General features: G+C 34.7%; 1 pseudogene; it reads left to right on the plus strand.

Annotated features, from left to right (window-relative positions):
- The first annotated feature begins 6,541 nt into the window (after positions 1 to 6,541).
- LOC116902967 lies at positions 6,542 to 6,974 on the plus strand (annotated as a pseudogene).
- Positions 6,975 to 12,228: the final 5,254 nt, after the last annotated feature.

The raw sequence follows: 12,228 nt of genomic DNA on the forward strand, positions 1-12,228 counted from the left end.
AGAACTATCAGAAGTGGAGTTAGTGAATAATCTTTTACAATTCCGCAGACTGTCTGATTGACTGTGCCATTTCCTTTACAGAAACTTTTCCGTTTCATAAGGTGTCTATTAACTGTTGATCTTAGTACCTATGCCATTGATATTCTATTCAGAAAATTGATTCTTGTGCCAATGCATTCAAGTATGTCACCCAATTTTTCTATCGTGTTTAGTATTTGTGGTTTTATGTTGAGGTGTTTAATCTACTTGGACATACATTTTGTTTACATTGATTATATGGTCTCTGTTTATACTCCTCTATATTCAGACATGCAGTTTTACGAGCATCATTATTTAAGATGTTCTCTTTTTACAGTGTCTATTTCTGGATTTAAAAAAAAAAACAAATATCAAGTGTCGATACGTGTGTGAATTTATGTGTGGATTCAATTTGATTCTATTGCTCAATGTGTCTTTCTTTATGCCAAATACTATGATATTTCTATTACTATAGCTCTGTACTATATCTTGACATCAGGGGTGGTAACATTTCCAGCAGTTCTTTATTTGTTCAACATTTTTTTTAGCTATTCTCGGTTTTCTGTTTTACCATAGGAATTTGAGATTGTCTTTACAAAGTCTACAAAGAATTGAGTTGGAATTTTGATGGGTATTGTACTGAACCTGTATATGGCTTTTAGTATGATAATAAATTTTACTAGGTTATTCTTACCAATCAGTGAGTATGAGAGATCTTTCCATATTCTGCTATCTTTTTCAAATTCTTTCTTCAAATACTTGAATTTTTACCAGACAAATCTTACACTTGCTTGACAAGAGTTACCCAATATATTTTATATTTGTTGAGGCTATTATGCAAATGTTCTTTCCCTGATTTCTTTCTCTTTCTGCTTGTCATTTGTATATAAGAAGGCTACTGATTTATTTTTTTTAGTTAATCTTGTATCCATCTATTTTACAGAATGTATTTATTAGCTCTGGGAATTCATAATAGAATTTTGAGGTGTTACGTATGCCATCAAATCATCTGTAAATAAAGATACTTTGGCTTTTTCCTTTCCAGTTTAGATCCACTGGATCTCTTTCACTCTCCTTACTATAGGTAGAACTTCAAGTTCTTTATTGAAGCAATTGGAAAAAAGTGGAGAGCCTTGTCTTGGTCCTAATTTTAGTGTATTTGCTTTAAGTTTCTTCCCATTTAAGGTGCTGGCTATAGGCTTGCTGTAAATATCCTTTATTACTTTAAACTGTATCCCTTGTAGCCCTAATCTCTTCAGCAATTTTACCATAAAAGTTTGTAGAACATTGCCAAAGGCATTTTTGTCATCTATTGAGATGATCAGGCAGGCTCTGTTCTCCAAATCTAGGAGGATCTGAATCCTGCTGTTTGCTTTTATCATTCTTTATAACTCTAACATTTCAAAGATGGATGGTTTTTTTTTTTTTTATTAACTAGAGTATTTCTTATTTACATTTCAATTATTATTACCCTTCCCGGTTTCCCAGCACCTAACTCCTCCCCCTCCCCTTTTATATGGGCTTCCCCTCCCCATCCTCCCCCCATTACCACCCTCCCACCAACAATCACGTTCACTAGGTGTTCAGTCTTGGCAGGACCAAGGCCTTCCCCTTCCACTGGTGCTCTTACTAGGCTATTCATTGCTACCTTTGAGATTGGAGCCCAGGGTCAGTCCATGTATAGTCTTTGGGTAGTGGCTTAGTCCCTGGAAGCTCTGGTTTGTTGGCATTGTTGTTCATATGATGTCTCGAGCCCCTTCAAGCTCTTCCAGACCTTCCTCTGATTCCTTCAACGGGGGTCCCGATCTCAGTTCAGTGGATTGCTGCTGGCATTTGCCTATGAATTTGCTCTATTCTGTGTGTGTCTCTCAGGAGACATCTACATCTGGTTCCTGTCAGCTTGCATATCTTTGCTTCAACCATCTTATCAAATTGGGTAGCTATATATGTATGGGCTACAGATGGGGTAGGCTGAATGGGTGTTCCTTCTGCCTCTGTTTTAATCTTTGCCTCCCTATTCCTTGCCAAGAGTATGCTTGTTCCCGTTTTAAAGAAGGAGTGAAGCATTCACATTTGGTCATCCTTCTTGAGTTTCATGTGTTCTGTGCATCTAGGGTAATTCAAGCATTTGGGCTAATAGCCACTTATCAATGAGTGCATACCATGTGTGTTTTTCTGTGATTGGGTTACCTCACTCAGGATGATATTTTCCAGTTCCATCCATTTTGCCTATGAATTTCATAAAGTCATTGTTTTTGATAGCTGAATAATATTCCATTGTGTAGATGTACCACATTTTCTGTATCCATTCCTCTGTTGAAGGGTATCTGGGTTCTTTCCAGCTTCTGGCTATTATAAATAAGGTTGCTTTGAACATAGTTGAGCATGTGTCTTGGTTATATGTTGGGGTATCTTTTGGGTATATGCCCAAGAGAGGTATAGCTGGGTCCTCAGGTAATTCAATGTCCAATTTTCTGAGGAACCTCCAGACTGATTTCCAGAATGGTTGTACCATTTTACAGTCCCACCAGCAATGGAAGAGAGTTCCTCTTTCTCCACATCTTCACCAGCATTTGCTGTCACCTGTGTTTTTGATCTTAGCCATTCTCACTGGTGTGAAGTGAAATCTCAGGGTTGTTTTGATTTGCATTTCCCTTATGACTAAAGATGTTGAACATTTCTTTAAGTGTTTCTCAGCCATTCGGCATTCCTCAGCTGTGAATTGTTTGTTTAGCTCTGAACCCCATTTTTAATAGGGTTATTTGTCTCCGTCTGGTCTAACTTCTTAAGTTCTTTGTATATTTTGGATATAAGCCCTCTCTCTGTTGTAGGATTGGTAAAGCTCTTTTCCCAATCTGTTGGTTGCCATTTTGTCCTAACAACAGTGTCCTTTGCATTACAGAAGATTTGCAGTTTTATGAGATCCCATTTGTCGATTCTTGATCTTAGAGCATAAGCCATTGGTGTTTTCTTTTCAGGAAATTTTCTCCAGTGCCCATGTGTTTGAGATGCTTCCCCACTTTTTCTTCTATTAGTTTGAGTATATTTGGTTTGCTGTAGAGGTCATTGATCCACTTGGACTTAAGCTTTGTACAGGGTGATAAGCATGGATCGATCTGCATTCTTCTACATGCTGACCTCTAGTTGAACCAGCACCATTTGCTGAAAATGCTATCCTTTTTCCATTGGATGGTTTTGGCTACTTTGTAAAAAATCAAGTGATTTCTGGGTCTTCAATTCTATTCCAGTGGTCTATCTGTCTGTATCTGTACCAATACCATGCAGTTTTTACCACTATTGCTATGTAATACTGCTTGAGTTCAGGAATAGTGATTCCCCCTGAAGTCCTTTTATTGTTGAGGATAGTTTTAGGTATCTTGGATTTTTTGTTATTCCAGATGAACTTGCAAATTGTTCTGTTTAACTCTGAAGAATTGGATTGGTATTTTGATGGGGATTGCATTGAATCTGTAGATTGCTTTTGGTAAAATGGCCATTTTTACTATGTTAATCCTGCAAATCCATGAGCATGGGAGATCTTTCCATCTTCTAAGGTCTTCTTCAATTTCTTTCTTCAGAGGCTTGAAGTTCTTATCATACAGATCTTTTACTTGCTTGGTTAAAGTCACACCGAGGTATTTTCTATTAATTGGGACTATTATGAAGGGTGTTGATTCCCTAATTTCTTTCTCGGTTTGATTCTCTTTTGTGTAGAGGAAGGCTACTGATTCATTTTAATTAATTTGATACCCAGCCACTTTGCTGAATATTTTTATCAGGTTTAGTAGTTCTCTGGTGGAACCTTTGGGATCACTTAAATATACTATCATATTATCTGCAAATAGTGATATTTTGAGTTCTTCTTTTCCAATCTGTATCCCCTTGATCTCCTTTTGTTGTCTGATTGCTTTGGCTAGAACTCCAAGAACTATATTGAATAAGTAGGGAGAGAGGGGGCAGCCTTGTCAAGTCCCTGATTTTAGTGGAATTGCTTCAAGTTTCTCTCCATTTAGTTTAATAATAGCGATCGGTTTGCTGTATATGGTTTTTACTATGTTTAGGTATGGGCCTTGACTTCCTATTCTCTCCAGGACTTTTATCATAAAAGGGTGTTGAATTTTGTCAAATGCTTTCTCAGCAACTAATGAAATGATCATGTGGTTTTGTTCTTTCAGTTTGTTTTTATAATGGATTTTGTTGATGTTTTTCTGTATATTAATCCATCCCTGCATGCCTGAGATGAAGCCTACTAGATCAAAGTGAATGACTGTTTTGATGTGCTCTTGGATTCGGTTTGCTAGAGTTTTATTGAGTATTTTTGCATCACTATTCATAAGGGAAATTGGTCTGAAATTCTCTTTATTTGCTCTACTCAGTGATAACCTGGTCAAGGAAGAAATAAAGAAAGAAATTAAACACTTCTTAGAATATTATGAAAATGAAGGTAAAACATACCTAAACTTATGGGACACAATGAAAGCTGAGCTAAGAGGAAAACTCATAGCTTTGAGTGCCTGCAGAAAGGAACAGGAGAGAGCATATATCAGCAGCTTGACAGCACACCTAAAAGCTCTAGAACAAAAAGAAGGACAAACAGGAAGAGTAGAAGGCAGTAAATGAGCAAACTCAAAGCTTAAATCAACCAAGTAGAAACAAAAACGAACATAGAAAGAATCAACAGAACCAAAAGTTGGTTCTTTGAGAATGTCAACAAGATAGATAAACCCTTAGCCAGAGTAACAAGAGGACAGAGTGTGTCCAAATTAACAAAATCAGAAATGAAAAGGGAGACATAACTACAGAATCAGAGGAAATTCAAAAAATCATCATATCCTACTACAAAAGCCTATATTCAACAAAACTTGAAAATCTTCAGGAAATGGACAATTTCCTAGACAGATCCCAGGTACCGAAGTTAAATCAGGAACAGATATACCATTTCAACAACCCCAGAACTCCTCACGAAATAGAAGCCGTCATTAGAGGTTTCCCAACCAAAAAGAGCCCAGGTCCAGATGGGTTCAGTTCAGAATTCTATCAGACCTTCATAGAAGACCTCATACCAATACTATCCAAACTATTCCACAAAATTGAAACAGATGGAGTGTTACCGAATTCCTTCTATGAATCCACAAATACTTTTTTACCTAAACCACACAAAGACCCTGCATGGTTTAACAATAGGGAATCCCCTCATTTTACAGCATTCTATTTCTCAGTGATCCACTTTGTTAGGTGTCATGCTAAGTAATATTCTATACAATAAAATAATTCTGATTTGTTTTTATTTGACTGTCTTGCATAAATGTGCCAAAATAATAGGTTCTAAATTAATATCAATTGAAAAAACACAACTTTTAAATTTTCGTTTTTCATATAATTGCAGTATTGCCCAATGTATTTTTGAAAACAAGTTCCATTATATTATTGTGTTAGCTGTTTTCTATTCCATTATACTTTGTTTCTAGATTTTGTAGTTGACAACCTTAATCATGTTTGTTGATTTTTACATAAATATTTATAAACATTTTTTATTTTATTTTTTGTGTACTGTATACCTCCTACAAAATGTGAAAACTGTGTTCTTAATGTTCTGTATTGCTTATTTTTAAAATGTTTCAACTATCTTTAGTATTTTTCCCTGTTTCTATAATTTAATATTTTTGAGAAATTTAATATTTCTATTATTCATTATAAATTACAAGCTTTTTATTAAGATGATAATCAGTTATTTCTTCTTATCCTCAAAACATTTTATATATATTCTTGTCCTATATATGCCATATATTTCCTTTCCTACTACAACTAACTATTTTAATACTTGTTTAATTTAGTTTTCAAAATTATATGAGTAATATTTTCTCTGTAATTTGTAATGGATTTTTAAAAATTAATTACTAGTTTCTCTTATTATAATATGTTCTTTGGACACAAATCTGTATTTTGATTTTTGGTTGATAATTATTTTTTTTACCACTAATACTAAGCATGATATTTGTTTATAGTATTTCTTGACATGTTATTTGAAACAATATTTGTAACTTAAATGCTGAATCTTTCCATGAACATACACAAAAATATCTACTCAGAACTCTGGTACACACTGTCAGGAAAAAAAAAAGATAAATCAAGTTTTCAGCTTGCACATTTTGTACCAGAATTCTGCACAGAAAAATACAAATTGATACCTCATGTAGCAATTGTATACTCTTAATTATGATTCAAAAATTCATAGAATTAGCTGCTCTGTATAACAGGATTTAGAGTCTGCTGCTAGGCACACAAAGTGATAAGTTTCTGGTCTCTCTTCCATTGCTGTTGATTACTTTTATAATACTTGCGAAAAAGAACTGTCACTTCACATTTTCAGACTAAGTCATTCTAGTCAGGGAGATGTAAAGAGCTGAGTTTAAAGGAGACAATAAAACACAAAGAGAACAAATTATAGAGCCAGAAGCATTGTTTGAAAATGTGGATGTTTTATTTAAGAAATGTTCCTTTAGTGTCCTGTGGTGCTGGCATGATGGGAGAGTGTCATGGTCCCCGTACTGCCTGGAAATTCTGCAGTCACTAATGGGACCAGAAGTGGCATGATAAACAGATACAAGGAAGCCTGCTTGTCCATAGCCTTGAAGGCCAATCCGTTTGGGGGATGCCTCTCTTGTAAAGGGAATTGTGCTGGAAAAAGTAGGGGTTGAAACGAAATAGACAAATTCTGTCATCCGGAAGTGTCTCAGGGCACAGCTCATTAAGAACAGCAGGAAGATCACAACATTCCTGACCAATGATGGCTGCTTGAACTTCATTGAGGAATATGATGAAGTTCTGGTTCCTGGATTTGGTCGAAAATATCATGTTATAGGTGATATTCCTGTATTCCCCTTTAAGGTGGTTAAAGTAGCCAATGTGTCTCTTTTTGCTCTCTACAAGGCAAGAAGGAAAGGCTGAGATCATAAAATGTTGAAAATGAAAACACAACAATAAATTTTCATATTCTGAGAAAAAAATACTCCTTTAAATTCAGAACATGCATATCATCCCAGCATCTCAAAGGGCTGTGGCAAGGGGATTGCTTAAACCCATAAGTTTCAGAATATCCTGGGTCATATTGTGAGGTTGGAGGGAAAGCAATATTACCATGTCTTGACAGTTAGAAAAAAATTGTTTATATAAAAATGTTCTATATTTAGTTATTGCTATATTTGGGGATTATTTTCAAGTTGGAATTGGTTGAGTTATCTCATCTATATGAAGAAAAAATGCTGTAAATCTTTTGATTTAGTGGGTTTGAAAATTAGCACTTGGTTTTATTAAGTTCTGAACTAAGAAAGTATGTATTTTAAACTCAACTTGTTCTTCTTATTCTGAAACATAAATGAATGGAAAAATATAAGTGTTTTAAATATTAAATCTTTTTATTAATTATTTGATTATATCCTATGTTGTCCCCCTTCTAGCTCCTCCTCTCAGAGTTCTTTCTCCTTTGCCCCTTCCCCTTCACTTCTGATAGTGTGCTCCCCTCCTCTCCCTGGGCATAAATGTTCCCTGGGGCATCAAGTCTCTACAGAATTAGACTCATCCTTTCCCACTGAGACCAGACAGAGCAGTCCTCAGCTACATTATGTTCAGGTGTCCCCAGAGAAGCCCATGTATACTCTTTAGTTGGTGGCTCTGGGAGCTCTTGGAACTCTGAGCCTCCGGATTAGTTGACAGTGTTGATTTTCCTATATGTTGTAGTCCCCTTCAGCTCCTTCAGTCCAACCCTTACTGTTCCATAGGGGTCCCTGGGCTCAGTTCAATAATTTGCTGTGAGCATCTGCATCGGTCTTAGTCAGCTGCTGTTCATATTATTAGATAACAATCTCCTGCTGGCTGTCATATTTCATTGGTGTCTCTACATAAGAGATGATTTTGCCACAACTTTGCTATTATCAAGAGTAGTTTCTAGAAACAGCTCTGAAAGAATCCTACTAGTGTCATTAGAAATAAATCTATTCAAATATTTATGATCCCAGAGATCAATTTTCTTTGGAAGATCTTTGAATTATAGATCAAATGAATTATCCAGATTTTGTTATAATCACTCCCTTGTATTGATTCCATTATATATCATGACCTATATCAATACTTTGTTACACATTCATTCAATGACTCTACTTGTCCATGGGAAAGTTTAAATGCAGCACATCTATCTTTCAGATATATTTCTTGTTCTTTGAACCCTAAAGAAAAAATGTTAAATATATCTAATTTATATGTCGTCATAATAGTTAAATAGTTTATCGTTTATGCTTTTAATATGTAATACTTTGGATGTAGTAGATATATGCCAATCTACAGACAAATTTTAGGAATTATTTGCATTTATTGTCAAATTAAAACATAAAAATGCAAAGAAATTAACATTTTAATCATATTTCCAGAGAGTAAATTTAATTTGCTTCAAAAACCAAAATCATAAAATGGAAATTTTATGTTCATATTAATATTTTGCCTTCACTTATTAGCATATAGCTATTTAATACAATAATAGATGTTAGTGTGATATTTTTACACATGCATATATGTTCATCCTATTCTTATCATTAATTTTAAGTCACATATTTATGTAAATTACATATGTGTTAATGATTTCATATTTTAAAGTATTTTATGGAGACAATTAATGGGAAATAATATTTCAGTCTTTAAAAAGTCAGGGTTTCAATGTGAAGCTCTGGTTGTCTTGGAATTTCCATGTAAACTAGGCTGCATATGAACTGATAGAAATTCACCTGCTTCTCCCTCCCAGGTGGTACTGGATTTGGAGGTCTGTTAGACCAGGCCTTAAAATCATTACGTGTGGTTCTATTGAATATGTTAAAAGATACATCTTAATCATACTACAATTAATTCTGGACATTCAGGTTTTTCTCATTAACATATCTCTGTTTGTAAGTCATTAAAATAAATATGTGACCCTGGAAATCTCTGTTGTTTGATACATTTTTTACAAAATTTGTTATAGATAATTTCAAATAATGAATAACATGATACTAAATGTGCAAATAGTATGCATCGATATGCTTAGTTACACAAATACAATTTAGCTGTAGTCGCTATTGAAGCATGAAATATCTCACTTTAGTTTTCAGCACTAATTAAATTAAAAAACCCTCTCTAATAACCATGTATAAGGTTTTTTAAGAGCTTGTTTTCAATAATGGTGTAAAACACTAATATTTACTCAGTATAGCTCATCCTTGAAATCTTGAGAATTTCATTCTATTTTAGAGCTGCTCAAATACATAGTGTACTCGTGATAGTATATGAAGTTTTAATGTAGTGATTAGGCTTTGATGACATTGACTTATTATGTGAAGACAGTTTCTGATTTATAATCCTCATTATTATAATTATTACCTTCATTAAAATTATTTCAGCTAATTATTTAAGTAATTTACCAAAAATATTGGGAGGGAAGGATATCTGAAACTACTGATGTTCTGTGTTGAAATGCAGACCCAGTATAAATAACCATACATACATACATACATACATACATTCATACATACATACTAGGGTACAGATTTTTTTACAACTCTCAGGTACTGTACTGAATATAAACAAAATCATGAGGCTACAATGATGCTATAATACCAACAGGCTACTTTCTGTAAATGTACATTGATGTCCCACTTCTCATAAAAAATTATTAAAATCATCTTTATAAAAATATAGTACATTGTACAATACAAGCATTCAACACCTATAAACACAGATATCCACATATTTGTATGTGATCATGCAAACACACGTATCTCAGGAAATCACTGACAATCTTGAACTTTTAACTGAAGACATTTAGGTTTCTTAATATGCTTGTATAGGAGATGAGTTTTTAATTATGAAGATGTGTGTAGCATGTACTGTAATTGACTTTGTTTATTAACGTTTTTTGGTAGGGTACTGTCTTGAAAAATATTTTGAAAACTACTGGCACATTTTTTTCAATTATTTATGTTTGATTTTAATTACTTTCTGAACATGTTAAAAGATAAAAGAGTTCACAGAACTGATTTACAAACTTGGCTGTCTCACAGGGTAATATGGGACTCTACTAATTAAGACATATTAGAGAGCAAGTTCAGTAAAATTATTCTAATTCTTTGGTGACATTTCCATACATTCTGCACATTCTTCAAAGAAAAAGAGAAGAAAAAAAGAAAGGTAGGAAGGAAGGAAGGAATCAAGCAAGCAAGCAAGGAGAGAAAGATGGTTTCCTCTTGGATTATCCACTCACCTGGGATTTTAGAAAGTAATAGAACTGCCAGGTAGGGTCTTGCTTCAGAACCTTACTAATAACTCACTGGACACACATTTATTTGGGACAATTAGCAGGATTTGTGAGAGGAATCTGCTACAGACCTCTACCAAGCCAGACCACGGGATATTTTAAGATATTGTACATGGTAGCACCCAAGTGGGTTGTCAACAATGTCCGGTTTGAGAAAATTTGCTGCCCGACACCCCACATGCACACACAATGACCTGACCATTTCGCAGAATGCTTTCTCTAAGACCTAGGAGGTTGTATCAAGTCAAATAAAGAAGCAAAAAAAGCAAACAATAAAAAATCCTGAAAATGCCAAGTTAAGAAATAGGAGATGTAAGAATATGTTTTTCCTTCCTGCTAAAATAAACATTGACTAAGAAAGGCAACTTTCTCAAAACCCCAAAGTACAAGTCTAATTATAAACTCCTAAATAGTCTAAAGTGAGCACTAACTGAACCTGATAGGTAAATTAACGCCGCAGGCCAATCTAATGCAATGTTCTGGCTCTGACACTTTTCTTCACATTTTCCCTCCTTCCCAATACCGAAACTGAAAGTGGGTTTCTAATTCTTATTCCACTCATTACTTAACAGGAACACCGAGGTCACAGCAAATAAAGCAGTATGAGTTAATGAGAACAGCTTTAGCCAAAGAGGAGGTATTTCTCCAAGTACATCAAGTGCTTCACATATATTAAGAAACCCCAGCTGAATCGATTTAATAATGTTGGGATTTACACAATTATTACAGAACCTTCATTATTCACCCCGTCTGCACATACCACAGCACAAATGAACATCTCAGCCTGGCGGTATTAACACTGCCATTTCCCTCACCCATTCCCAGACCATCTGCTAGGCGTTGATCACTCACGGCTTTAGCATTTAACAGTTACCCAACTGCAACTTAGCAGATTTGTGTACTCTTGCAAACAGCTGGTTTAATAACTGCTTCAGAGCTTTTGGATAAAGAAATTATTTTGTAGTTCTTTATAATACCCTTCTTTTTCTTTTATTGACGCCTCTAAGGAAAGAGTTTTACACTTGCTCCATTTATGCATCTGCAATTGCTCGTAATATTTCTTGTCACATTTGGAAACATAGCTTCAGAATTTATAGTGCAGTAACGCAGGAATTTTTATTACCATTCTTGTTTTTACCATTTGTTTGTTCAAATGTCTCGGAGGACTGGAGCAAAACCTTTGTGAGAAATAATTTAGAGTAGCACAACTGCATAAATCTGGGTTTTCATCTCCCTGATAAAGAAAATAGAGGGGAGAAAATGTGCTTCAATATCCCAGGTCTCAACTAGCCATAATCTTGGAATAGGTTTCCAGTTATATCTGTGAACTGGCTGCGCTTTGGGGAGCCAGGGGAAACCCACAGATTGAGTCTATGTATTCACCAACTCTGGTCTGCTGCTTCAGCTGTGCCGTCGTTGTTATGTGTGTTTGTTACAGTTCAACAGGGTGTATTTTATTCATTCTGTTTGTTCAAAATTAAACCAAGAGAAAACAAAACTATTGGTTCCTATGGTTTTTACTCACAAGGTAATCTGGTTTTAAAGTTGTTTTGTTATTTAACGTTTGGCCATTTCTCACTTTACATATTCTGTCCATCGTTGAATGGAAATTTTGAGTTCTGCCCTTTGATTCTGTGAGTTTGCGGTCTCTCACTAATATTATTGATTGTGAGTGCTTTCCCTACAAGAATTTCTTGAACTCAGTTGTGTTGCTGTTCTTATTCATTTACATCTACATTTCCTGCTCATCACAGTTTTTTGTAATTAATAAATAATATGGCCCATTTATATGTTATTTGCATCATTTGCACCTCACTTTTTCCCATTACTCCTTTTATTGTTTTACACATACAGGTACACACACACACACACAC

The sequence above is a fragment of the Rattus rattus genome, chromosome 6 (genome assembly GCF_011064425.1).
Source record: "Rattus rattus isolate New Zealand chromosome 6, Rrattus_CSIRO_v1, whole genome shotgun sequence".
NCBI classification, from domain to species: domain Eukaryota; kingdom Metazoa; phylum Chordata; class Mammalia; order Rodentia; family Muridae; genus Rattus; species Rattus rattus.